Source organism: Alexandromys fortis, unplaced genomic scaffold, assembly GCF_014885135.2.
Source record: "Alexandromys fortis isolate MF-2015 unplaced genomic scaffold, M_Fortis_MF-2015_v1.1 scaffold_14, whole genome shotgun sequence".
In the NCBI taxonomy this organism is placed as follows: Eukaryota; Metazoa; Chordata; class Mammalia; order Rodentia; family Cricetidae; genus Alexandromys; species Alexandromys fortis.
The window spans coordinates 19,212,404-19,237,259 of record NW_026067910.1 but is presented as its reverse complement, the minus strand read 5'-3'; the positions used below and the strand labels follow the sequence as shown (position 1 = coordinate 19,237,259).

General features: G+C 52.8%; 1 protein-coding gene across 3 annotated transcripts in view; it reads right to left on the bottom strand.

The window, feature by feature from the left end:
- Zmiz1 (zinc finger MIZ-type containing 1) overlaps nucleotides 1–24,579 on the bottom strand; it is a 201,137-nt gene extending 176,558 nt beyond the window's left edge. The window contains exon 1 of one of the 3 annotated variants that reach the window (XM_050138036.1): nucleotides 24,301–24,579. The gene's annotated coding sequence lies outside the window, so the exon portion shown is untranslated. The remainder of the gene's footprint in view (nucleotides 1–24,300) is intronic. The other 2 variants (XM_050138033.1, XM_050138035.1) reach the window with 2 other exon arrangements.
- Between the last annotated feature and the right edge of the window lie 277 nt (nucleotides 24,580–24,856).

The window sequence follows — 24,856 nt, the reverse complement described above, 5'->3', positions numbered from 1 at the left end:
ATACACTTCCATTCTAGCTCGAGCCCATACACCTCAAAGCTCAAACCCAGAATTACATCTGAGAACCTAAGTTCTCAACCTTCATAAAGCTGCAACCCTTTAATACAGATGTGGTGACCCCCAACCATAAAATCATTTTGTTGCTACTTCATAACTGTAATTTTGCTACTGTTATGAATTTAATGTAAATCTGTGTTTTCTGATGGTCTTGGGCAACCCCTGTGAAAGGGTTATTTGACCCCCTCATTCAAAGGGGTCATGACACACAGGTCAAGAATGCTACTTTAAGCAGAGTCTCACTCAAAACTGACATAGTGGTTGAGTGATCTATGAGACCAGTCCAGAGGCTTCTGGTGCTGCCTGTCTGTATCGGTCTGAATAACAGTTCCCCGGGGAAAGTCTCAGGAGTCTGTGGTGGCCCCCCTGTAACAAAACTCCTCTGTGTTTTCCTCTGTGCCTCCACTGAAGTGGGGCCACAGTCAGCATTCAAGCAGCCCATGAGAGGGGCCAAGCAGACCACATATGTAGCGTGCACAAAAGCCCAAAGTGACAGAAATTGATAAAAACTTCACAGTGCCACTGACACCCCATATATCAAAGGCCCCAAATCTCATTCTCTGCTTGCCTCCAATTTCTATCAGAGCTTGCCAGCTGCACATTTATTGAGAAGTTTGTGAGCTGACAGGCACTGTATTACCAACATTAATGATGCATCAGTCTCGAGAATTACTGGGGAAACAGTCCAGTTTGATTTCATTATCATCCCCAGTTCTCCACATTTGATTTGATGCAGCTCCCTACCCCAGTCTGAACAAGTCAATAAACAAAGGTGCAGAACCAGGTGACCCTAGGCATGAGAATCCAAATTTATACACCGAATGACACTAGGCCTCTCCGTGCTCCTGTGACGGCTGAAGGTGCTCAGGTCAGTCCTCCCACACTGCTGCAAAGATGGAGGTGACCTTCAGGAAGCATCAACAGACAGTGATGTCATCTACATGCGCCCCTTGCCTGGGGCAGGAGGCTGGTCCCACGGAGAACCCATCACCATCTGTGGGCCCCAAGCTCCACTGGACCCAAGTCTGTGATAGGTTGAGCCAGACACTGCTGGCTCTCCCAAGACAAATGGGAGGACAGAAGATGTGCAAGGTGTTTATTTCATCCGCAGTTACGTTGTCCTTTGGTCACTGTCCCCAGACACACAGGTCTCCTTTCAGCTACTCAGGCTTTTCCCACGTGTTTCTCCCCACCACCCACAAAGCTGGATCAGGCCTCTGCAACCCACCTCCCAGAATTTCCCACCCCGCTTCTTGCTTGGCACTCACTGTGATTACTAAAGATGCAGATAATTGGCTTGTTTACCCGTGCTTTCTCTCTGGCTCTCCACAGACAGGAATCTCAACTCTAGGGTCACCATCTTGTCCTTAGCGCCTAGCAGAGTCTCAGCCTCAGTAGACCCCATTCCTGTCCATTCCTGAATGTGGTGATTTAGGATTAAAAAAAAATTCAGCAAGGAAGGGAAGGGAACGGAGAAAAATATATAGCTCAATAAAAAACAATTTTTAAAAAATTTGGCAAAAACATCAGTTGTTTCAGAGCTGAACTGCCTCTTCCAGTGGCCAGAAGCTACGTCATACATTTTCATATCGGCTCACTGTGGGGACCTGTCCCTAACTCCCCTCCTGATTATTCTCTACACTCAGCTTCCTTCAGAAACAATCTGGACAGCAGGGTCAGGAGGCAGGTGAGGACTTGAGTTCAGGAGCTAATTTCAAATTCTGGTCCCATCAATTAAGCGAAGCAAATACCGTATTATGTTATGCCAATCACCTGCCTTATAAGGCAGGTGTCACAGGCCTACAATCAGTCATCTCTGGGGACTTTCAGGTTCCCCAAGAGGAATGATGAGTCCCTAGCTTATCACAAGCAGTGCATACTTATGGCAGCTTTGGTACTATCATCTATAGATGCTTCAAGCTAACCATGAAAGGTGAGATCTAGGGACCTAGGAAGAGGCCCCGGAATGGCTGGGGTCCATGAGAACTGGTTTCTGGGAAAGGAATACTCATTGCACCTCAGAGGTATAGAAGCCCACAGCATCTCTGGGTGAAGACATGCATGGTGTGTCCTCTTCATGGCCATGGTTGCGTCAGCAAGAGAAATGCAGATTCAGAGACAGTGAGACTCAGGGCAGCAGGCCTGTACTCAGCACAGGTCAGACAGACAGACAGAAGCTACCCTTGTAGACCAGCTGGGCAGCAGGAAGGCCCAGGTACCCAGGCAGCAAGGATAGGCCAGGCAGATGCTCAAGGTTGTCTCTGCATAAGACCCTGATGAGGAAGCAAGCTCAGAGGCACAGCCCTGAACTTCTTGGAACAGTCTCCAAACTAGGAGTACTTTGGTTATTATTGTTATTTAGTGCTTTCTGGAATTAAATCAGGGGAACATTTGGCTTAATAGATAGTGTTCTGACTTGAAAATAGAGTTTTCCCCTGAAATAAATATTACTGACATAATTTATGTATGAGCATTCACCATGGGACTGGCTCAACATTGAGAGCTAAGCATATATTATTGTATTTCATCCCACTAACAACTCCATGGTCCCAATGAAAGGAGCATGCCGACTGCCCCAGATCCTGCAGGTGAGAAGTACACTGTGAATCCAGAGTGGTGCAGGGGCCTGAGCCTTGTGCCCCGAGGGCCCTAGACCTCTCACCAGCATCCAACCTAGCTGCTTTCTGCATGAGCAAGTGCACGTGTGTTAACGAGTGTTAGTTCACATGTATGCGGGTCCCTAGGCCTCTCACCAGCATTAAGCAAGTATGATCTACTTTTCTGTCTGTCGGTCTATGCATATGGGTGCATGTGCAAGCGTATGTCTGTGAGCACACTTTTGGTGACCAGAAGTTAAACTTGGGTGTCATTCCCCAGTAGCCCTGATTTTTTAAAGATTATTATGAATTATTATTATTACTATTATTAAGGCAGGACACATGCCATGGCACATGTGTGGAGGTCAGACGATAGCTTTTGGGAGTGGATTCTATCTTTCTAACTTTACGTGGGTTCCAGGACTGAAACCCAGGTTGCCAGGCTCGAACGGCAAGTTCTTTACCCACTGAGTCAACTGCCCAGTCCATCAGTGTGTGTGTGTGTGTGTGAGAGAGAGAGAGAGAGAGAGAGAGAGAGAGAGAGAGAGAGAGAGAGAGAATGTCTGTGTGTAACCTGAGGCTCAACAATTAGATTAAACTGGCTGGTCATCAAACTCCAGGGGTCCTCCTGTCTCTGCCTGTGCATGCCACCATACCCGGCTATGTATTTAGGTTCAGGTCCTCACATCTGTGCAACAAGCTTCACCAACTGAATGATTTCCCAGCCCAGGCACTTTCTTAAAGAGGACACTGAAGCCCAGGAAGGTGCTAACCTTGTACCAAATCACCCAAGCGACTGTGGGCTTCCATTTTCAAAAGAATCTGGGAAATAGGGAGTCAACATAGCTTCACAGCCAAGGACAGGGGTCACCCAAAAGAGAAGAGCTTGAGAGTAGTGGCGGAGAGTTGGTTCTGCCTGCCTTCTCTGGGGCACAGTGATTACCTGGGCAACTGGGGACTTCGGAGTCCTGGGACCCCAGTTCAGGTGCTCCCTCGAGGCTGCAAAAAGGGCAGAAGCTGCCTAATTCCAACCCTCGCAACCCAGGTTAGTGCCAGCACAGGCCGGCTCCTTGTACACCTAAGGCACCAGGCTGCAGCCTCACGAAACAGGCCCTATCGCAGCTGGACTCGCCCAGCAAGTCTGGGGAAGCCAGTCGGAGGAAGGGCTCCTTGGCATTTTGGTGGCACTCTTACTCAAGCAGGTCTTTCTGTCCAAAGGGCAGCTTTGACGTGCAGAACAGGCTGTGGTGTCAATATGAGTCCAGCATTGTCCAGCTGGGGACAGACAATGCCCTCGGCAGACTGTTTATTTATAAATCTACTCAGTGCTCACCGCTGCCTTTCTCTCTCCAAACGCAAACTGAACGGCCTTCTTCCTGTAAGTCAAACAGGCTGCTTGAACTGATAAAAATCATCCAGAAGATGCTTTTTATCTCCTAAATACAGAAAGTCCTCACACTCCCGTTTAGAAAGAGGAAGAGGCCTGCCCACCGCCGTCTGGGGCAGGCCTATGAAGCAGGGCCACTTACTCCCTTAAAGTTCATAACCCACTGGCTGAACTGCCTGAAGACCCCTCCTTCATCTGCCTTGCTCTAGCCAGAGCCACTCCATTTTTAAAGCTTCCCTTAAACGTCCCTTCCTCCGGGTGGCCCTCCCTGGCCACTCTGGCCCACATTCTCCTCATTCCTTTGAAGCTCTTCACTGTCACCTCCGGAGCTCTGAGTATTTATCTTCTCGGTTCTGCCCAGTAGCCAAGGTTCACCATCCCATTTAAACTACAGAACTGAAGGTCAAGTCTCGGGATTCATTTGCCCATCCTCCATGAAGGCACACCGCTCCAGCTATGCCCTGATGGTTTTGTGCTAAGGAAGACGATTCTAGAAGCCGATGGCAGTGAGAGGAACGCAGGAATAGGGGGCGTCAGTAAGAGTTTTCCCATGGACTCCCAATGAACTGACACTATGTCAGGGCTCAAGACAAAAAAGCTGGGCATATGCTGGTCCCCTAAGGTGGGGGACAGTTTGGGCAGACTGGCAGAGACATCATAAGGCACAGATGGCCTCCAGCAAGGCCATCTATCCCCACGGATGGGGCAGAGCAGAAGGCTGTATGGCTGGCTAGGGCTGATACCAGGATCCCTGACACAGGTAGCACCCAGAAGCCTCATGCACATCCACCACAGTGGCAGCCTATGGGACTGGTAGCCCTTTGCCTCCTGTTCTACTGTGGGGCTCCCCAGATGGACTGGCTGTGTGAGATGCACTCTGCTGGCTGGCAGCCTAGCAGCCAGGTCCATCTGTGCAGCTCTCAGTAGCTCCACCAATGGTTCCATTGTGCTCATGTTGAAGAACTCCTCTGGAGCCGGGCACAGACTTCTGGAGGAATAAATCAATGGGGTCGTAGAGGCCAGAGCAGCTTCTCTGACCATGCTGCTCCCTTCAGCTGTGCTCCAGTGTACTTCCCAGACCTGCCGTACAACACTCGCCTACCCCTGCGCCTGGAGAGTACAGAAGGGCCTTCTCTTGCTCCTAGCATATCCCCCCACTCCAAAACAGACTACCAATAGGTCTGAAGTACTCATGCCACAGCCCCAGGAGACACCCTCGTCTGCCTGGGTGCTGGAGACAGCCTCTCCATTTCAACATCCCCTACCTCCTGGCTCTCAGAGTCTCTGCTGCCCCACCACTTCAGGGCCATTGGAAACAATGGCTCTTCAAGGAACTGAATGTGAGCCCCTAATTCCCAGCATGTCTCCCCAGTTGTGAGATGACGTAGCTAACTGAGGGATGGCACACTGTACCCAGGGTCCCATATGCAATCTCACTGCCCGTCCCTGCAGAACACAGCAGGTAGGACTTGTCCGGAGCTTTCAAAGTTCCTCAGGCAAGCAGGAGGAAAAAGAAGGCAGCACAGGGGCCAAGTGGGCCGGCCATGGCTGCAGAAGCCTTAAAAGCTAGTAAAAGGTTTAATTCTGCATAATGACTTACAAAGTGACAAGTAAAATAGATTTACCGTGACAGCTTGAAAGGAAAACCACAGAAATAAAATTACACTCCAGCTCTTCCCGGATTTTTGCAACCTGTCCCCTCCCTTTAGAAAGCCAGGAGCTTCGGGGGCCACATCAGGAAGGGGACATGAGAGGAAGGAGTGGTGGCCTGCGAGTGGGGAGTGGGGCAGAAAGACAAAGGCAGGGACCGGTCCTCAGTCCCAGGTGCAGCAGGGGGTCAGAGTGGGGAGCCTGCCCTCTGGATAGTGAGCTTCTAGCCCTCCGAGTCAACATCTATGATGTAAGGCGTCATGCTGACTGACGTAACTGAGTGTCGGCACACAGAGCACAAAACTCCTGTGTCCTTCAGGATCCAGGACTTCCGACTTCTACCTGCCTCCTATGGGGTCTAACGGAGTGAAGGACCTTCAGGAGGGTCCACCGCTTGTGCTGCCATAACCCGAGGATGCCACATTAGCCCTACACGGCAGAAGAAGAGACAGCAAGTGAGCCCTGGCTCTCTGTCTCCACAGGTGTCTTAGAATCTGTTCACGCAAGGGACAAGGGCTATAGAGCAGGATCTCTCAGCTCTAGTGGATGAGAACAGAATGCCTGGAATAGTTCTGCCTGTGTCATGGACCACAGAAGCTCTCCCAAGAGGCAGCCACCCTTCCAACTCTCCAGGGCAAACAGCCCAGGCAACACTTAGGGCTCTCCATGTGGGCACTCTGGTCACTATGCCCAGAATGTTACTCAGGCACACCAACAGACAGATCAAAACAAAGAGTCAGTCCAGAGAGATGGCTCAGCAGGTAAAGACACGCCACTGAGTCTAGCAGAAGGAAAAAAAACTGAGACTTCTAAAAGTTGTCCTCTGACCTTACTACACACAACACACAAGTTGTGGTATGTGTGTACCTGCGTGTGTGTGTATGCGCGTGCGCGTGCGCACGCGCACACACACTCAGCAGAAGGCCTGCTGTCAGGAGAAAGATGCAGAAATATGGTGCTGAGCTCCACTTCTAAGTCAGGCAAGTGGATGAGATCTCCACTGCAGAGGCTGCCACTCCAGGAACAAGCCCAGCAGACTTTGGGAACAAAGAGCCACCTTGGGTAAGGGTGGGCCAGAGCGCATCTGCAGTGGGATGCAAAGGTGGCTCTAATGTCAAGCCTGGCTTAACCCTCAAGCAGCTCAAATCCCGCCCCCCACCCCCTCCCACCACCACCCCTAGGGCCCAGAAGTAGTGAGCAGAGAAAAGAAGGCAGTGATGGGAGGGGCTGCAGGCAGAGCCTGGCCGTGCCCCTGGCCCCCCCTTCACACCGACAGTAAGAACTGGCAGAGGTGAGTCCAGCAAGGACTATAGATCACCTCGTGTCCCTGTCACTTCTCATTGCCACCCAGTAACTCCAGGTTTGGTGAAATAAAATGTAGTCCTGTGTCTTTAACCGGCAGAGGCAGGAACGTGCCCAGGCAGGCCTAGACACCATGTTTACCCGACAGAAGGTGGCCCTCCCTCTGCCCTCCCCAGAGCTGGCAAGCCAGGGCCATTTGCCACAGATTTGCCTGGTGTGTAGGCTGCCTATGAGGCCTGGGCCCCAGATCTGCCCAGGATCTTGCCCAAGAGGCCCTTCAGCCTGGCCAGGCCACTAAAATGGAGACAGTTCTCTAAGTCAGCAAAACCAGGGCAGACAGCAACACGGGCAACTGAAGTACAGGGGCCTACAGACATGGCCGCTTTGCACAAAACAGCCTTGCCCTAGAGGTACTCTAAGAGGCAGGGCTGACCGTCTGCTCCAACTGGGAGGGTAAAGGTTAAGGAAGCACAGAGAGGCTGGGCCAGGCTCATAGGCCCAGCTGTGGTCCCGGCACTGAGGTGATCATTCCTCCTGAATGCGAAGATGTGTATTCCAAACCACAAAACCCACCAGCACTGTGTCAAAGGTGGCGTCACTTATTATCCACTGTGCAGAGAGCATTCTGGAATGCTCGCGAGATGCCAGACATGGTGCAGGGTGTTGGCAAGTCGGAGCTGAAAGCGGCAGCCATCCTGACGACAAAGGCTGCAACAGAAGTCATCGAGCAGAGCCTGAGGAATTAGGGCAAGGGCAGGCTGCACACTCGTTCTGGTTGGTGCACTAGGACAGTCTGAGGCCTGAGCAGACTTTGCAGGATGCCTAGGAGTTCCCCAGGCAGATAGAGCAGAGGGAACAGAAAGGACATACAGGGGAAAGTATGGCTGGGGACAGATAACAGGCAGCCTCTGAGGCCAGGCTGTGGTGCGTTAAGATACAGAGGAAAGGTAAGCAGAGGGGGCAGGTGCCGATGGCTGAGGGAGCTTTTATTTAGACCCACCCAGGTGGCCCAGTAGAGAGAGGACAGGCAGGGGTTATATGGAGGTAACCAGAGAGGGCTTTGGAAATCTGAAGGTTGAGTCCAGAGCTCCCTGTGTCCTTCCACAAGAAAAGCTCCTAGAACAGAAACCCCATCTTCTCATGGTTGCAGTCCTAGGGTGACACCAAGATGACTTCCTGATCACAGCTGGAACAGTGAGAAGGTGATGACCCTCGTCTTCCCTACAGAGGCTTTATGTAAATCAGAATCAAGCCTCCCCTCCCCCAAAACACTTGACCACCGCTTCCCAGAATGGTATTTAATAAATATATAATCTGCAGCGAGCCACACGCGCTACTGCACAGAGGCCTCCTAGGAGACACACTGCCAGTAAGCAGACAATGGGAAGGCTTGGAGGACTGGAGCTCATGGAGAGAAGCAGCAGATAAAATCCTAGACACGGAGGTAAAAAACCGAAAACAAACAATGACAACAAACCTCTTACCAAAGAGAGGAACAACCAAGGCAGCGTTTATTAACCCTCTCTGCTTTTTCTGGCATGAGAAATCTAAATAAAATGAGATGACTATTTATTATTATGTGGGGTCCAAAAGAGAAAAGAAGTAGCTGCTCAAACAAGGTTAGTAAAGGAAATGCTCAAGCAGGAAACAGAAAGCGCCGGTTTGACAGCTAGATACTAGTCACAGGCAAAGAAATCAGGATGGGGCTAGTCTCGGGGCCTCAGAAACAAACAAACAAAACAAAACTTTTTTTTATGAACCCTCAGAAGCAGAATAGTAGAGGGTAAACAGTTCAGGGTGATAGTGGGTGAACCCGAGAATCTGAGTTTTCCATGCAGCAGAGTCATCTGGACAATGGTAGGCAGCCTTCTTCCGATGACTCGCAGCTACACCCAGCTTGACTCAGGGCTTCTCTGCTCCAGGCACTGTCTGGGGACATAGCTGAAATCAGGAAGAAGGCAAAACACTGGTGGACCCGAAGGGACCTCAGTAAACAGAGAAGTAGGAGATTCATCTCTCGGCTGCCAAACTGTGAAGAGCGGGCTTCTGGGCTTCTGCAGCTGTGCACAAAACTGAGAGCTCAGTGGGTTCAGGGCTTAGGACTGGAGTCTGAGTCCCCAGAACCCATGCCAAAAAGGAAGAAAAGAAAGGCTAGATCGCTTTCATGCCAGTGCTGGGCAGACAGACAGGTAGACCTCTGGCTCACTGGTCAGCCAGTCTAGGCCAGTAAGAGACCCTGACTCGAAGAATGACGGCTCTGGCAAGACGGCTCAGCAGGTAAAGGCCTAGGGACCTGAGTTCAATTCCAGGATCCAGACTCCATAAGGCTGTCCTTGGACCCTCTGGCTACCACACAAGCACTCAGCAGACACACATGTATATACTCACTAATAATAAATAATTGAAAAAAAAAAGGTGAGCAGTATCTGTGGGGTTTTCTGGCCTCCTGCGTGTAAATGCACAGGTCCACATTCACCCATAAAGCAAGACTCTCCTAGAAGTGATACCCAATATGGAACCTGAGGGTAGTGGGGTCTAGTGTGAAGACTCTGCCTACTGGGCAAACAAAAGGCTCAAACAAGTTTCCAGAAGCATCCTAGATGCAGGCATGGACTCAGTGTCCCACAGTGCAGGGAGATCACAGGGCTTGTTCCAGATCAGGAAGCTGAGAGGGGACAACTGGTCAGTAGACTCTGGCCAGAGTTGCTTCTAGGCTCCAGTGTTGCTCCAGGGGTAAGAAACACAGCTGGCAACAGGAGGGAGACAAGATCTGTCTGATGATCCCCTAAATCAGAAACCAAGGAAGAAGTACTTCTTAATCCCAGCACTTGGGAGGCAGAGGCAGGCAGTTCTCTGAGTTTGCGGTCAGCCTGGTCAACAGAGCAAGTTCCAGTACAGTCAGAGCTACACAGAGAAATCTTGTCTGGAAAAACTAACAAACAAAATTCAGGATTATTAGCTCCTTCCTTCCTTCATCCATCCATCTCCTTCTCTCCCTCACTCCCTTTCCCCTTCCATCTGTGCTGGAATGGAACTCTGAGCCTCAGGTGTGCTAGGTAAGCATTCTACTACACACACATCACCTGAGCTTAGATTTTCCCCCAAAATTCCTGGCAACCTCCAGGCTATGACTGGCACAGCCTGTGACTGCCTGCCACTGACTGATTGTGATTAGGCTCCAGAGAACCCAGGCAGCTTGCCTCAGCCTACTCAGCCTCACTCCCCGCCTACTTTACAGATTAGCAATCTTAGCTGGAGAGGATGTGAAACCTTTTCCTCCAGGTCCTACTGGTACGAGGCCTGGAGAGAGCTGGTCTACCTCTAAAGGCCTAAAGGAGGCAGAGTGGGTGTGGGTCGTCAAAGTCTGCTACCTACTAAGCTGGGCGGTAAGTATGCGTGGCCATGGAACCTGGGTGAGGTTGTCTGACTCTCGGCCTGGCTTCTTTGTCATGTGTGGACAGGGTGGAGCCCAAAAGCACCTGCCCATGCTGCAGAGCTGCGGGGGAGGCAGCAGCCAGGCTGCAGCTGGAGCTTGGCTGACTTGAGGCTCCAAGCAATGAGGCAGAGAGAGGAAACAGACAGAGCACGCTGCCCACCTGCTGCTGTGGGCAGGGAACATCCTCTGAGGCTATTTGAGACATTTTAGGTCTCAGAGGGCAGGACAGGGTCCCCAAAATTTGACACCAGAAGGCAAAGCTGGCAGTGTCCAGCACAATCAAGGGCCACCCTGACCCACACTGGCTTAGGCCACCCTCAGGGTAAGGCAAAGTGACCTAGGACCTGTGCTGGTTCAGACCAGAGTCAGCTGGCCTGGTTTGCACACAACCCCTCCACCCACCTCCTGTTCTACCCTCTGCCACCCTAGCCCTGGGGACTTCCCTCTTTGTGCCTCTGCGGTCACAGCAATCCTGCCGCAGTCAAGGGCAGTCAGGCTATGGAGACTTGGGTCTAGGCGCTCGATGGAGTACCTTGTTAGGGAAATAGATGAGCAAAATGAGCAAACTGAGGCCTGAAGAGGGCAAAGGGACTGTTTGTCACATGGGAAAGTAGATTTGTTAAGATGAGGCAGTGAGCCAAGCATCCCAATGTCTCTATCTTCCTAAAGGGTAAACCGAGGCTTAGAGACAGGAAAGTTCCTGCCATAGACAACTTGGAGTTAGGAAGAAGCCCAGGACAGTCATCCTGGGTTCATCTCATGGAACCAAGACAGAGCTGTCTTCTCTGACCTCAACCTCAAGTTCAGGAAGTTGCAACACTTCCTTGTTTCCATAGTAACCAGCTACTGCTCCAGGAATACACTGAAATGTTTTTGTTACCTCCTCTGTGCCTGTGCTGGCCCTGGGCCAGCCTCTGAAGACATGGACGGAAAGAGGGGGTGTAGGGGGAGGTACAATCCCAGCCCTAGCCTAGCATGATGGCAAACAACCGAGAGAGTGGAGGAGAATCCTCAGAAGAGAGCTCCACAGCGTCTGACAGGGGACATGTCATGAGACAGCATCTCAGGGGGGGCAGCTCTGGAATTGGCTTCTTAGGGATGAATAGGAGTTCACCAGACTGAATGATGAGGCTAGAGGTAACTGCACATTAGAAAACTGTGGTGTGCTGTGTAAGCCTGGGGGCTAAGCTGCTTGGAGGCTGAGGCAGGAGGATGGTAAGTTCTGGGCCCACCTGCACTGTAGAGTAAGTTCACAGTCAGCTTGGGCAACTTAGTAAGATCCTGTCTCCAAATAAGAGAATAGCAGGGGTTGAGATGCAGCTTAATACACAACACTCCAGGTTTGACTCCACATGTGACGGTCCATGCCTACAGTCTCAACACTTGGAAAGTAGCAGCTGAAGGATCAGGAATTCAAGGTCATAACTCAGCTAGCTACACACACAGTGAGTTCCAGGCCAGAAATCAGTCTCAAAAAGTCAGAGAGGGGGCTTCGGTGGTAGAGTGCTTGCCTAGCATGGGTGAGGCCCTGGGTGTAATCCTTCGTACTAGGAAGGAAAAAGGGAAGGAAGGACGGGAGAACAACCTAGGGAGTAACTGGTACTCAGTAGAGAACACAAAGGGGATGGAGGGTTGAACACTGGCTAAAAAGGAAGACAGAAACCACATGCAAACTGTAGACCAGTGTCCATGACACAGCCCACTCCCAGGTGTTTAAGGGGCATAGTGACAGAGTAGGCACTGTAATAGTTCCAGATACTACTCTTCCCGGGAAAGAGTACTAGGGACTGGACACAGGCCAAGACCTAGTTCTCAGGTTAGTGAGAGCCACAACCCTAAGTGGCTCCCTAACCCTCACCAGGAAGCAGGGTTGGGCACCTCAAGAACCACTCAGAGGCTGCTGTTCTGCCTGTGGTCCCTCATCGTACATACACGTGGTCCAGCAGGAATGAGGCCAGCCTCAGAGTAGAGGATGGAGGCACAGGGAGGCCAGACTGCCGGGTAGGGCAGGAGCCCTCAGAATCCTGCTAGCTTTGCACTCCCTGGGCCTCCATTCCCTAACTGGAAAGTGGGGACAAGGAGGGTGAGATGGACAGGCTCCCTTCCTCCTTTCTAAAGCTGCTCTCCAGCCATCTTTGGATCTGTGGGTTCTGGGAGGGGGTCGCAGCAACACATCCAAACTGTGATCTAGGACAAAGCGACAGTTTGTGGCCAGACAGGCCAGACATGCGGGCAAGGAGTCTCACAGGACAGCAGTTTCTGGGGCCTACTCTACTCAAAGTGACAGCTGGCAAAATAAGACAGCCCTTTATGCACTGAGAAGTATCTGGTTACAGGGTGGTGGCCATGTACAGGCCATGATCAAGAGACCAGCAGTCCTCCAGAGGCCACAAGTGAATAAAAACCTAGATCCTTGGCCCAGCCTCTGCAGCTCCAGAGCAGAGGCCAGCATAGGACCTTGCCTCTGGGAGACAAGGCAGAAGTCCCAAGCACCACGGTTAAAAGCCATAGAAGGCCCTGTCCCCGGGCCTCACTCACTCACGTGGATGACTTTTGTGGGAACAGTCAAAGGACCAACCACATGCTACATGGTAGGGAAAGATACCCGGCTCAACTAGCGACTTGTCCCTCTGGGTTTAGACTCAGTGGTTAAGTACGGGGTTGGCCTGGTCTGGGCTGTTATTATTGATGTATGTGGTAATAATACTCTATGCTGTCTGATACAGTGACACTATACACCACACCTGACAAGGGTAGGACCTCCCATCTAATGTTCCCAACAGCCACAAGAGATGCCACAGCAGGAAACAATGCCAAAAATTCGGATTCCAAACCCAGGGCTTCTTGCAGAGAGCCCTGGGCTTTGGAGCCTGGGAGTCCTTGGGTAAGATACACTTGGACTGTGGAGGTGGGAGACAAGCTGGGTTCAACCAAGTGTCAGTGGGAGGTGGGCTAGAGAGGAACCTCTTCTCACACCCATACTTCCGACACCTCCCTGGACAGGGCTCCACCTCTAGTGGTGAATGACTGTGACAGGAAGGGCCCAAAAGACAAGCCACCCAGCATAGAATCCTGCGTGATCAACAAATGCCAGCCACTTTCTTCCTGCCGTGTCCCAGCAGTCTGCCATTGCTGCCTCCCCAGCCACTTCCACATTCCACAACCTGAGTGCATTACTTCCCCATCCAGCCTGATGTCTTCAAGCTGCACAGATGCAAAGAAAATAAGAAGGCCCGGGGCACTGGCTAGTTTTGTTTTAGCTTGGTACAAGCTAGAGCCATTTCGGAAGAGGGACTCTGCATTGAGAAAATGGCTCCATAAGATTAGCTTGTAGGTTAAGTCCGGTAGTGTATTTTCTTAGTTACTGACTGATGTGAGAGGGGCAGGCCCACTGTGGGCAGTGCAATCATTAGGCTGGGGTTCCTGAGTGTTCTAAGAAAGCAAGCAGAGCAAGCACGTCACAAAGAGCAAGCCAACAGCACACGGCATTCCTCCATCAGCTCCTGCCTCCAAGTTGCTGCGTTGAGCTCTTGCCCTGATTTTCCTGAATGGTAGATGACAACCCCTAAAATGAAATAAACCCTTTCTTCTCCAAGTTGCTTTGGCCATGGTAGATTTGGTTGTTGTTTGTTTGTTTACGGCACAGAGTTTCTCTGTGTAGCCTTGGCTGTCCTGGAATCCACTCTATAGGCCAGGCTGGCCTCAAATTCATAAATCTGCCTGCCTCTGAAAGTTGGGATGAAAGGTGTGTGCCACCAACTGCCCAGTGTTTTGTCACAGCAATAGAAACCCTAACTAAGAAACTTGGAGCCCAAAGAAAGCCATATCCTTCAGGGAGTCCACCCTGCTTTTAGACTTAGCCTGCTATGCGGAAGGGGGGGTGGGGTGAGCCCTGGATTTTTCACGGTTCTGGGATGATAGCTGGACCTCAGGATCCCTTCTAAGCTCCACGGAAGATGGGACTTTCCAGACAGAAGGAAGTACTGGGGAGTAGGGAGCAGCCCACTCCTTTGGTGCACAAAGGCACACATGACGCTGTGGCCATGTCACACATGGGGTGTAAATCTGGATGGCAGGCATCAGAGGATGCTGCTGCCAAAGTAGCTTGATGACCTGGGATCCCAAAGTCCCAGGAATACTGGAAATAGAGCTTGTAGGTGGCATAGGTCACGCTGCCTAGGCACCTACAGGGACTACTCAAGAATTCTGAGTGCTGAAAGGATTCCCACCCTCCACGCAGGCACACTCCTCCTCCATAAAAGGACCAGATAGAATGACAAGGACCTGCAGAAAACTGAAGTCAGCTCAGGAGGGTTGCAGGGCACTGAAGTGCCCCCCCCCCTTCAGCAAGGGGTCAGCAGCAGCTGAGCTCATAGTTCCAAGCCCATCATCAAACAAAACTAAAATCTGCCCCCGAACTTTCAGATCTTCCCCCCAGGAGCTGAGGTACTGTGAGGTGTTGGGGTCCCAGTAGCCCATGCCCATGAACAATGAGGAGGAAGGCTGATGGCCAATCAACACCCTCCTCCTCTCCCTGCCAGCCACAGTACATTTCCCAAAGCCATAAAGACCCTGAGCCAGGGAAATGATGTGTTACCTACAGTGGCAGGTGGGGGTCACAAGCCTTCTCAAGGCCCTACACAAACTGCCTCCTTGCATGCAAAGCATGCCCCCCAGAAAAGGCCGCCTCACAGTATCAAGGCAGCCAGCTCTTCTTAGGGCTGTGTGTCTTTCTCAGTAGTATCAGGGCTCCCAAGCCCAAGGAAGAGGTGACCCACATCAGGTCTGACCTGGTCTGCTACCTTCCTAGAAGATGGGGTGGGGAGCTTTCTCCAACTAATCTCCTGAAAGACCTAGGACTGAATCCTTTGCAGCCAGAAATAGGACTGCTTCCAGGGACATTAGCCTACTCTACAAGGTCATACCCATTGGACCATCCTCCTGGGACCACCCAACCCCTGGGACAGGTAATATGCCTCAGGAGACTTCTACTTTTTGGGACCTTAAGTCAAGTCCCTTTTCTTCCTTAAACCTCTGTCTTCTCACCAATAAAATATCAAACTACGATGAGAGGCAGGCTTCAAAAGACAATGTTCTCTGCAGGGAGAGGTCAAACACTGAGCTGGAATGTGGCCAGGAGGAGCTTCAAGACACATCCAGCTATTCCTCTCATTGCCCGGGACACCAGACTTGTAGGCAAGGGCAACCTCTGACACTGCTTCCAGTTATCCAAACTGTGGAGCGTCTCTCTAGAAGATGGGGGATACCAGAATGGGGCCAAGTGTTCTTTATTGTAAAAGTTCCTAGTAAATTAGGCTGAGGGTTTCCCAGGAAGGGGTGGGGTGGGGGTCTGTGTCTACTCAAAGGTCCCATTCTCTGTCCTCATTCATAGTTGCCTTTCATGGAGCCGAGCAGGTATCGAGGCCTGGTCCACCCTGAGTCTTATCAGATGGACAGATGCCGAAAGGAAAGTTTTTGGTATCTCCCGCCTCAGTTTGCAGAAGGGAAAGATCTCAGACAGAAAGCCAGATGACTTAGAACATTCCTGGGGAGGAGGGCAAACAAACCTCCCTGGTGGGTCTAGTTAAAATGCCCTTGAATTATTATCTCTGGGAGTGATCAGGAACCCATCTCATGCTTCAGAAGACCCTACAGACAATGAATCAGAAAGCGTTGGTTGGTCAGTCAATTTGACCTTGAGCAAGCAGTACACTGGAGGTAAGGCTTTGGGAGGACACTCTTGACAGTGACTAAGACTACCATTCCTTAAACACTTGCCACATGCCGGGCGCCGAGTGCTCTTCTGGCTTCTTCACTATTGGGAGGGCAGTGTGTTAGTGATTGTTAGAGCATGAATAACTCTTTTACAGATGTGGAGGCCAAGGTCAGAGGTGTCACACAGAAAAGGTGGAGTTGAGAGCTGACTCCAGGCAGCCAGAGAAAATCCTGAAACTGGGCTGGGAAGGTAAACGTCTCAGTCATTGAAGCTCTTGCTACACAACTATGATGGAGACCTAGTTCAGTCTCCAGTACCCATGTCAAAAGTCAAGTGTAGTGGCGTACTCTTATAGTCCCAGGGCTTGGTGGCAGAGACAAGAAGGTCCCTGAGACTCACTGATCAGCAAGTTTAGCTTCATCAGCTAAGGTTCCAGTGAGAAATCCTGTCTGTCTCAAAATACAAGATGGTTGTCCTGAGGATTAATGCCTAAGGTTGGTTTCACACACACACACACACACACACACACACACACACACACACACACAGAGGCACAGACCATACATGCATACAGACACATATACACACAGACTCAGACACACATACATACACAGAGACAGATATGCATACGGACAATATAGACACACATACACGCACACAAACACAGATACACATAAATTCAGACACACAGACACACAAACACACAGAAGGGGGTGGCAGCAGACTGGGGGGCCTTCAGCAAATGATTTCTAGTGTGTAAACAGTAGCAACCTCAGAGACACACTGATCCTCTCCACCTGGACCAACCCCTCCCCAGTTTCCTTGCTGTGACACCCCGCTGAAGGGAAGCCATCTCATTTGACCTGGGACCTGTCCCCGAACCACTCTGGGCTTGGGTTTTCCCCATCTGCCATCCAGATGGCAAACAGAGACCCCAGAAGGACTCCTTGTACTTCTAAACACCAGAAGAAAAAAGTCAAGACTCCAGAGATCTCCCAGGTCTGCCTGCTGCTTGGCTCTGCTGCTTGCTGGCTGTTGGAATGGTGTTCTGAGCCTCTCAATTGGCCCAGTTCAGGATCAAGGTTCACCCAGGGAACAGGGTGGGAGCCTGGGCAGGAGCCTTGGGGATAGGGCAAGGTCCAGACCCGGTCCTGAGCCTGGTCCCTTTTTCCTCCGGCAGCTGTCACCTGGACCTGATATAGGTGACTCTCAGGGTGGAGCAAGCAGGTTCCAACTCTGCTTCCTTGTCTACGGAGGAAACGACAGCAGGTAAGCAAGCCATCCGCCATACAAGCTCAAAGTCAGCATGAAGTGGATCGGGAGGGGGGTTCGGGAGGAAGGGAGAGGAAGCCTTGGCAGGTGAGACCTTGGACCTTCTTAAGAGAAACTAGGTTTGGCTTCTCTCACAGCAGTATTACACGCGACCTGCAAACATCACACACACGCGCATATACTCCAGTTTGTGTATTGCAAGAGGCTCCTGAGCTAGGTTACAAATAGCCTTTCTTTAGGCAAACTAATGACCAGCTAAAAGGAGCTGGGCCTGGCCAACTGTAGATGCTCAGTAAATGTCTAACGGACTCATGAACTGGCAGAGCCCAGGTTCTGGCCCGAGTGTAGCTCTGTGTACTGCTAACCTTGAATGGGCTAATCACTGCTTTCTAAGGTTCTGTTTCATGGGCTAGAAAAAGACAGGCACACCCCCACCCCAATTCTACAGGCTTAGGATTTTAAAGCCCAGAGAAGTGAGTTCTGAGGCTAAAAGGGGCTTCCAGGCATTTCTTCCTATGGTCCAGAGCTAAGAATTCAGGGTGAGCCTTCTGGGGCCTAAAGGGAGCCTCCAGGCAGGGAAGGGCTCTGCAGGTCACAGGGGAATCCTTTCTTGGTGCCGTTTCCACTCAAGTCAGAAACCAAAAGAAGACTTTTGAACAAAGAGTCATTAAAAGCACAAAAGAATTACATACTGACACTGTCTCCCCATCAGAGGCCTGGCCATGTCCTGGTGAACACAGGACTGGACAAGAATGTGGGAAAGACTATGGACAGGAAGAATCAAAGGGCAAGGAGGGAGACGGGCAGAGATGAGCATGTGTGTGCGTCTGCGTGTGTGTGTGTCTGCATGTGTGCTTGAGGGGAGAGGAGAGGAGCATGGGTAACCACCAATAGAGGAACAAGGCCTCCCAAATCCTGTTTCTGGGAACAGGTGTCTCAGGAAGGATCACAGCCCCTGGAAATTCCAAGCCTGCCCTGCTGTTCCCAGGAACACACCACCCTAGGTAGTGAAACCATCTGCCATTTTCTGTCATTTTTCAGCCTCAGTTTCCCCACAGGTTCTGACAAGGATTCGAGTTAGGAGACCTCATAGGGACATACCACTTCTGACAGTTTGGGATACAGACATGCTATATAGAAAAACACCCCCCCACCACCACCACCACCACGACCCAAGAGACCTGGAAAGGCTGTCCCTATCCCCAACCGGCTGTCTAGGGTTAGGGCTGGGCAGAGCAGAGTCTCCACACCGTCTGTCCTTAACAGCCTGCCACCGCCAAAAACCTTGAAGTGGTTACAATTACAGCCAGGCTAACAGGATTAGGGGAGCGTTGAAATCTAAGAAATCTAATTAGCTCAGGCACCCCGGCCTCCCCCAGCACAATCCTGTAGTAACCCTGGCAGCTGGGTCTAATGGGAGGGGCAGGCTCTGGGCCTTCAGGGCTAGAGTCATTACCTGCACAGGTGTGCCTGGCCAGGCCAGGTCAGACTTCTGGGAAGATGCCATCTCGGGCTGCCCAGTTACCCACTGCCCACCACCCCACCAGCCAAAGCCTTGTCAAAGGGTGGCATTCAACTAGGCTCCAGACGATGAGGTGCCAGAGTGGTGACCGTGAGGGAAAGAACCCAGGGGCTCCACAGGGCGGCCACCCGACAGTGTAGCGGACTGACTCAGCCAGAGGAGGGGCGGTTTGAGTCATGCTCTGTGTGCACAGAAACCATAGCAGCTCAGGGACAATCTTGCTTCCTCCTCCAGGGCCAGGCAGAGCTGAAGCTTCTGCATACATCCGCCTAGGCAGGCAGCATCTTAGGTTCAGTGCAAGCTCTAGATGGATATGGGGGGGAGGGGGTAAAAAAAAAGGGGGGAGAGAAAAGGAAGGGAGGGAGGGACAGCTGCTGGGGGTGTGCATTGCCAGATGCAGGGAGGGCCACCTGTGACCCTTCCTGGAAACAACTGCTCCACTCCTGGGATCCACACAGGCTTCCGTGCCACATGGCAGCATAGTTGGGGCTGTTGCTCAACGCACTGTGGTGTGGGGGTCTGTAAGGCCTGGAGTTGAGTCCTGGCTTAGCCACAGCCTCTTGGCCTCTCTCTGCGCTTTACTTTTCTTCTCTCTTAAATGGAAGTAATTCCATACAGCAGCTGACACTGTTGTTAATGGGATCAAACAAATCTGAAAAGTGATTCTAGGATAGACCATGCCAGGCAAAGGAAAAGGGCTGTAGCCGCGCCCTCTCTCATGTGCATATGGCAAGCAGCCAGAGGCGGGTGGATAATTATTTATTTGGACTGGTCTTTCTGCCCTTGCTGGACAAGAGCGCCTAAGAGTGTCTTGCATAGCTCTGGGACTCACTGGCCACTGTCTTCACTCTGTAGACTATCATTAAACACATCAAGAGTCAATCCTGGGTCCCTGACCTGACCCTACACCCTCTTTATGCAACCCATCCCAAGTCATACCCAATTCAAGGAAAGTATCGAGAGGCAAGCCAATGGAAGAGCACCCCTTGGGCAGACCCTTCCCTGAGCTTGTGCCCTATCAGTAAGGTTGAGAACAACCACTGGAAGGAAGCTCCCCAGCCCCATCAGCCATATCACTAGAGCCTGGATATAAGATTTAGCCCTCACGATCATTAAGGAAAATGAGTCTGTGGTTGGGAGAGGCCCCAGCATCTTAAGCCTGAAATGGGGATCGATCAGCCGGTGTGGCTTTCCAGGAGGCCATCCATGTAACTCACAGCTGCCCAGTGAGTACAGAGGCTTGCTGCCCAGAGGTGGGGAGTACCTTGTCCCAGGAGGCATACAAGCTGAGGCTAACCAGTCAGCTGTCAGGGAGGTAAGGAAGGATAATGGAGCAACTTCTGGAAAATATTTCCAGCATCCTGTCACCTCAATCCAGCCCTTTTTCCTACATCAGAGTTGCCTAGCCTTTAGGCTGAAGACTCAAATGTCTGGACCTACCTCATCCTCCCAGCAACCATGTCGGATGACAGTTCTGTGCTTGAACTCATTTTACATGTCAGGAGACTGAGACAGAGTCAACCTCCTGGTCCACAAGCTACAGCCTCCTGATCCCTTCTTCTCTCCTTCTGTCTAGTGTCTGTGGTAGGACTTTTGTGTGTAGCCTCCCTTGAGGAAGGGCCTAACGTCAGACTCATGACTGGCACTTCCAGGCCAGGCTCTGTACACCCAGGCAGGCAGCCACAACCCCAGCCTCAAGGTCTCCTCAGGACAAAGATTGCCCCCAGAGAGAGCCTGGGTGGTGGCCACTGTGTCCCGCTGAGAGGATCCAGCAATCACCAGGAGAAACTGCAGCCGCAGGGTCAGGGTCAGGGGTAATTAGGGCAGTGTCCTTTGTTGTCTACACAAAACCCAAGGAATCCCATAAAGATGCAACAGAAGCTGGGGCCTGACAAGGACCCACGGGAGCAGTTATGAAGGAAAATGGATGGGACCCAGTCACTATCCAGTAGGCTCTACAGCCTGGTCTCATGCCACCATGTCCACAGACAATTCCCAAAATGTGCTGCTGCACATTTCTTACAACATTTGATCCCAAGACTTTGGGCAAAACAAAACAAAACACCATGGACCTTGGGCTGGAACTGGGCATCCAAGTTTCCTGCGCAGGTCCTATTGGACCCAGACTCAGAGGACATATACAGGCTTCAAAGTGCCTTCCTTCTTATTCACCCTCACCAGCCAGAGGTGGTGTGTGTGTGTGTCCGCGTGCATGCATGCGTGCGTGAGTGTGACTCTTCCATTTGCTGGCAGGAGTGGACAACATCTAAAAAAGGGGCCAGGGATGAATATGTGGGGTTGCTGTGACTGGTTAAGTGTTACATGTGTACACACACACACACACACACACACACACAAATGGGGGTGGAGCCAAACTCTAGCTTCTAGGTCTTTATTTGCCCCTGGCGCCCCCCCCCCCCACACACACACACACACACACACACACACACACACACACACACACACGCTTTTCCTCAGGAGTAAAAAAAGGACATTTTGTCCCCACAAAGAAGCCAGCAGCCGTTTCTGCACAGACAAGGCTATTTATTCAAAGTTTTTTCATTAGTCCAGTTCCTCTGTGAGCCTGTGAGCAGTACTCAGAAAGTCTTACAACAGCAGCTCAAGTCCTGGAAAGTCTATAGCTCCGCCCCCAGCCTCAGTCACCAAGTTCCCAAGTCCCAACTTCTGATTCATAGGAGAAAACTAGGTCTCCTAACCGTGTGACTTGGGGGCCAGTGATGCTTCTGTCTTTGGGGGAAAAACAAAATAACCAAAATCCTAAAAGCCAGAGGAAAACACCATCTCCCTCTGAAGGCGCTCCTGGCCCCAAAGCCACAGGCGCTCCTAGGCAGATAGGGCTTTCAATGTGCCTTTTGTTTGATGCTGGTGTTTCGACATCCTCTTCTTGAAGAGGGAAAGGTCAGCACAAGGCTCCGGGGGTGTTCACAAACCCTCTGCCCTACTAGGCGGCCAGAGGTCCCAAGCAAGGGGCCAGGAATTCCCCCTGCTTTGGACCTCCTCAAAAACCAGCCCGGATAAGAAAGGCCATGGGTTTGCTCCCTCATCCAAACTTCCCAAATAGGTCACAGGCCTTCCACACTCTAGTCACCATGCAAGCACAGGGGGTGCAGGTCGGAATTCACCAGCAGCCAAGTCGCCTGTTTCTCCAGCCCCAGTCACCATCTCTTTATCTGTACCTTCAAAAAAACAATAAGCAAAACCAGGCACCTCTGGGAACAGCCTCTGGCCTCCTGCCCTGCCCTGTGTAACCAGCCTGTCCTCACACCCACGAGGGAGGGAGGAGACTGAACTAGTTAACCCTCTGGTCTACCAGGCCCAGGTCCCAGGTTGCAGCAGAGGCAAACTGTTGCTCAAGAAAACACTTCAGAAAACCATTGGCACCAGGAGGCTGCTGGAGCCAATGGTTCTCTATGTAACGAACGCCAAGGCAGGGACTTCCACAGGCGCAGCCCACTGATTGCCCTTTCAAATCCCGGGGGTTGTCCCCACTCTTCATGCCCTGGGCTGTCCACCCACGGGGCTCCAAATGTCCCTGGCAGTGCAGAGAGAAGGGAAAGGCTGGCCGAGCGGTGCACTCACCACGCCAACCCAGCCGCCAGCCAGCTTCTTGGAGATCTCAGAGAGAACATTTGTTTGGGCTGCCAAGTTAAATCTTCCTCCCTCATGTCAGGGCATTGGAAAAGCAGTCAGGGGAAAGGGGAAGGGGGAGAGCGGGGGGGGGGGGGAGCCGCGGGAAGGAGGGCGGGAGAGAGCGAGCAAGCAATCCAGGGAGGCAGGCTCCTAGTCCCAGTTACTCTTAACACTGCCAGCCCAAGGAGCTGCAGCTCCTGAGGCAGACGTCTCTCGGGCTCCCGGCATTGAAACAGAGATCTGGCCACCGGGTCTCCGGATCGGGTGCGGGATGCTAGGCTCCCTGAGCCCGGGTGGTGAGAGAGGCCCTCGCCCTACTCCGGGCTGGAGGCACAAGGTGGAACTGTAAAGCAGAGGAGGGAAAAGTTTGCGGCAGGTAGAGGGAAGGGCAGAGTGGTCGTGTCTATCGGCTGTCCCCGGGAGAGGGTGGGGGGCCCAGGAGCGCGCTCCCGTTCGCTAGCCCTCCCGCCCGAGTTGTTTACATTCCTGGAGTGTCTTTTAAACCCGGGGCTGTGGCCGGCTCCTGGCCTTCTCCGGCGGCTTCGGGGCAGTCTCCCGTGAAAATCTGCTGGCGCACAATGGCCGGGAGAGGCGGCTGCCCCTCGCCCGCGCCCCCACCACTCCAGGGCGGGGAGCCTGCCCTCTGCACCGCGCCCTCTCCCTGCCTGGCCAGCTTCCTGGACAGATGTCCCCGGCCAAAGGGCGACGCGCTCCCGCAGCCTGCACCGCGACATCGAGGCCATGCTCCCCACTGTTTTCTCCCCGGCCCTGACACCAGGAATGTGAAACCAGCCTTCAGAGCTTGCCCCCACCATCCGTACCCCAGCTTCAGCTCCAGTCCGGCCCCTCAACCTCCGCTCGGGCCGGCCTACCACTCCCCCGGGGCCACCGCCGCCGGAGACAGAGAGGAAGAAAGAACACGGGGAAATTACTTTCGTATTTGCAACGCGCGCGCGCACATACACAGACACATCTTCCCCTTGGGCTCGCCTCCTGGCTGGGGCAGCCCCAGCCAGGCGTTGGCCTGAAAGCCCCTTCAGCTTCTGAAGCCCGAACGGGAAGCCTCGACACACTCACTCCCCTCGGCGTGCCCTGCTCCAGCCACGCGCCGCGTTTTCCTGGGCCATTCTCCCCCCCAGAACAACTTAACCGCGCCCCCATCTCCCATGTACAAAAGTGTGTTCTCCATAGAAAGCACACTTAACACCACCAACCCTGAACACCCTGGAATCCAGCGCCTTCCCAGAGGTTCTCCTACGCACACAGGAGCACAACTTCACATCTTTCCAAATGAGGCGAGGGAGACTCAGCCAAGCCTTCCCGGATCCTTCCCTCCCTCCTCCGAATCAGTATCCCGGACAGCCCCCGAGTGTTCAGCGCGACTGCTGGAGGCGCGCCGGCAGGAGGCGGGCACCGAGTCCTCGCGCACACAAACCGCACGGGCGCCCCGCACACCCGACGATTCCCCGGTCCCCGCGCTCATCCCGAGCAGCTCTACCCAGCTCGGCGCTCGCGGGTGGCCAGAGCCTCCGCCCCCTACGGCCAAAGCAGCGCACCGAGCCCGTACCGCTGGCCCCTTTCGCCCAGCCGGAGCTAAGGCTTTAAGCGGAAAGTCCTAGTACAGTACCCCGCACTTGCACCCCGACGATCCGCGGGGAGCGAGAGGAAGCCTCGGTACTAACGGGCGCCTGGCTCTGTCCCCAAACTTACCGGGCGCTGCGAGCACCGCTGCCACCGCTGGAGGACGCGCCGCCGCCACCGCCGGGTAGGGCCGGCTGGAGCCGGGAGGAGCGCAGGGAGAGCGCGGAGATCTGCTCGGCTCCGACTCCGGCTCCCAGCTGGCCGGGGCTGGGGTCACCGCGCTGCGCCGGCGCTGCTCCCTTGCTCGGCGGCCCGATCGCTGCTCGCCCGCCCGGCCGCTCGCTCTCCGGGCGCCCGCCGCCGCCGCTTGCTTTTTTAATGTCCACAGACAGTGAAAAGGAACTCGGCGTTAGGGGGTGAGTAAGTGAATCAACTCGCCCGGAGCCGAGCAAGTTGAAGTGTCAGATTACATTGGCTATTCTATTTCCAAAGGGCCCCGCGCCGCCGGCCTCCCGCAAAAGCCGGCACGGAGTTACTGTAGGAGCGGAGCGCCGCGCCTCCAGCGCTCAGCTCCGCTTGCCTTGGTTCGCTCTCCATCTGCGCGCTCGCTGCGCTCTCCCTTTCCCTTTCCTTTCTGCCTCTCTATCTCTCCTTTCCCTCCCTTTCTTCCTGTTTCCAGGTCTCT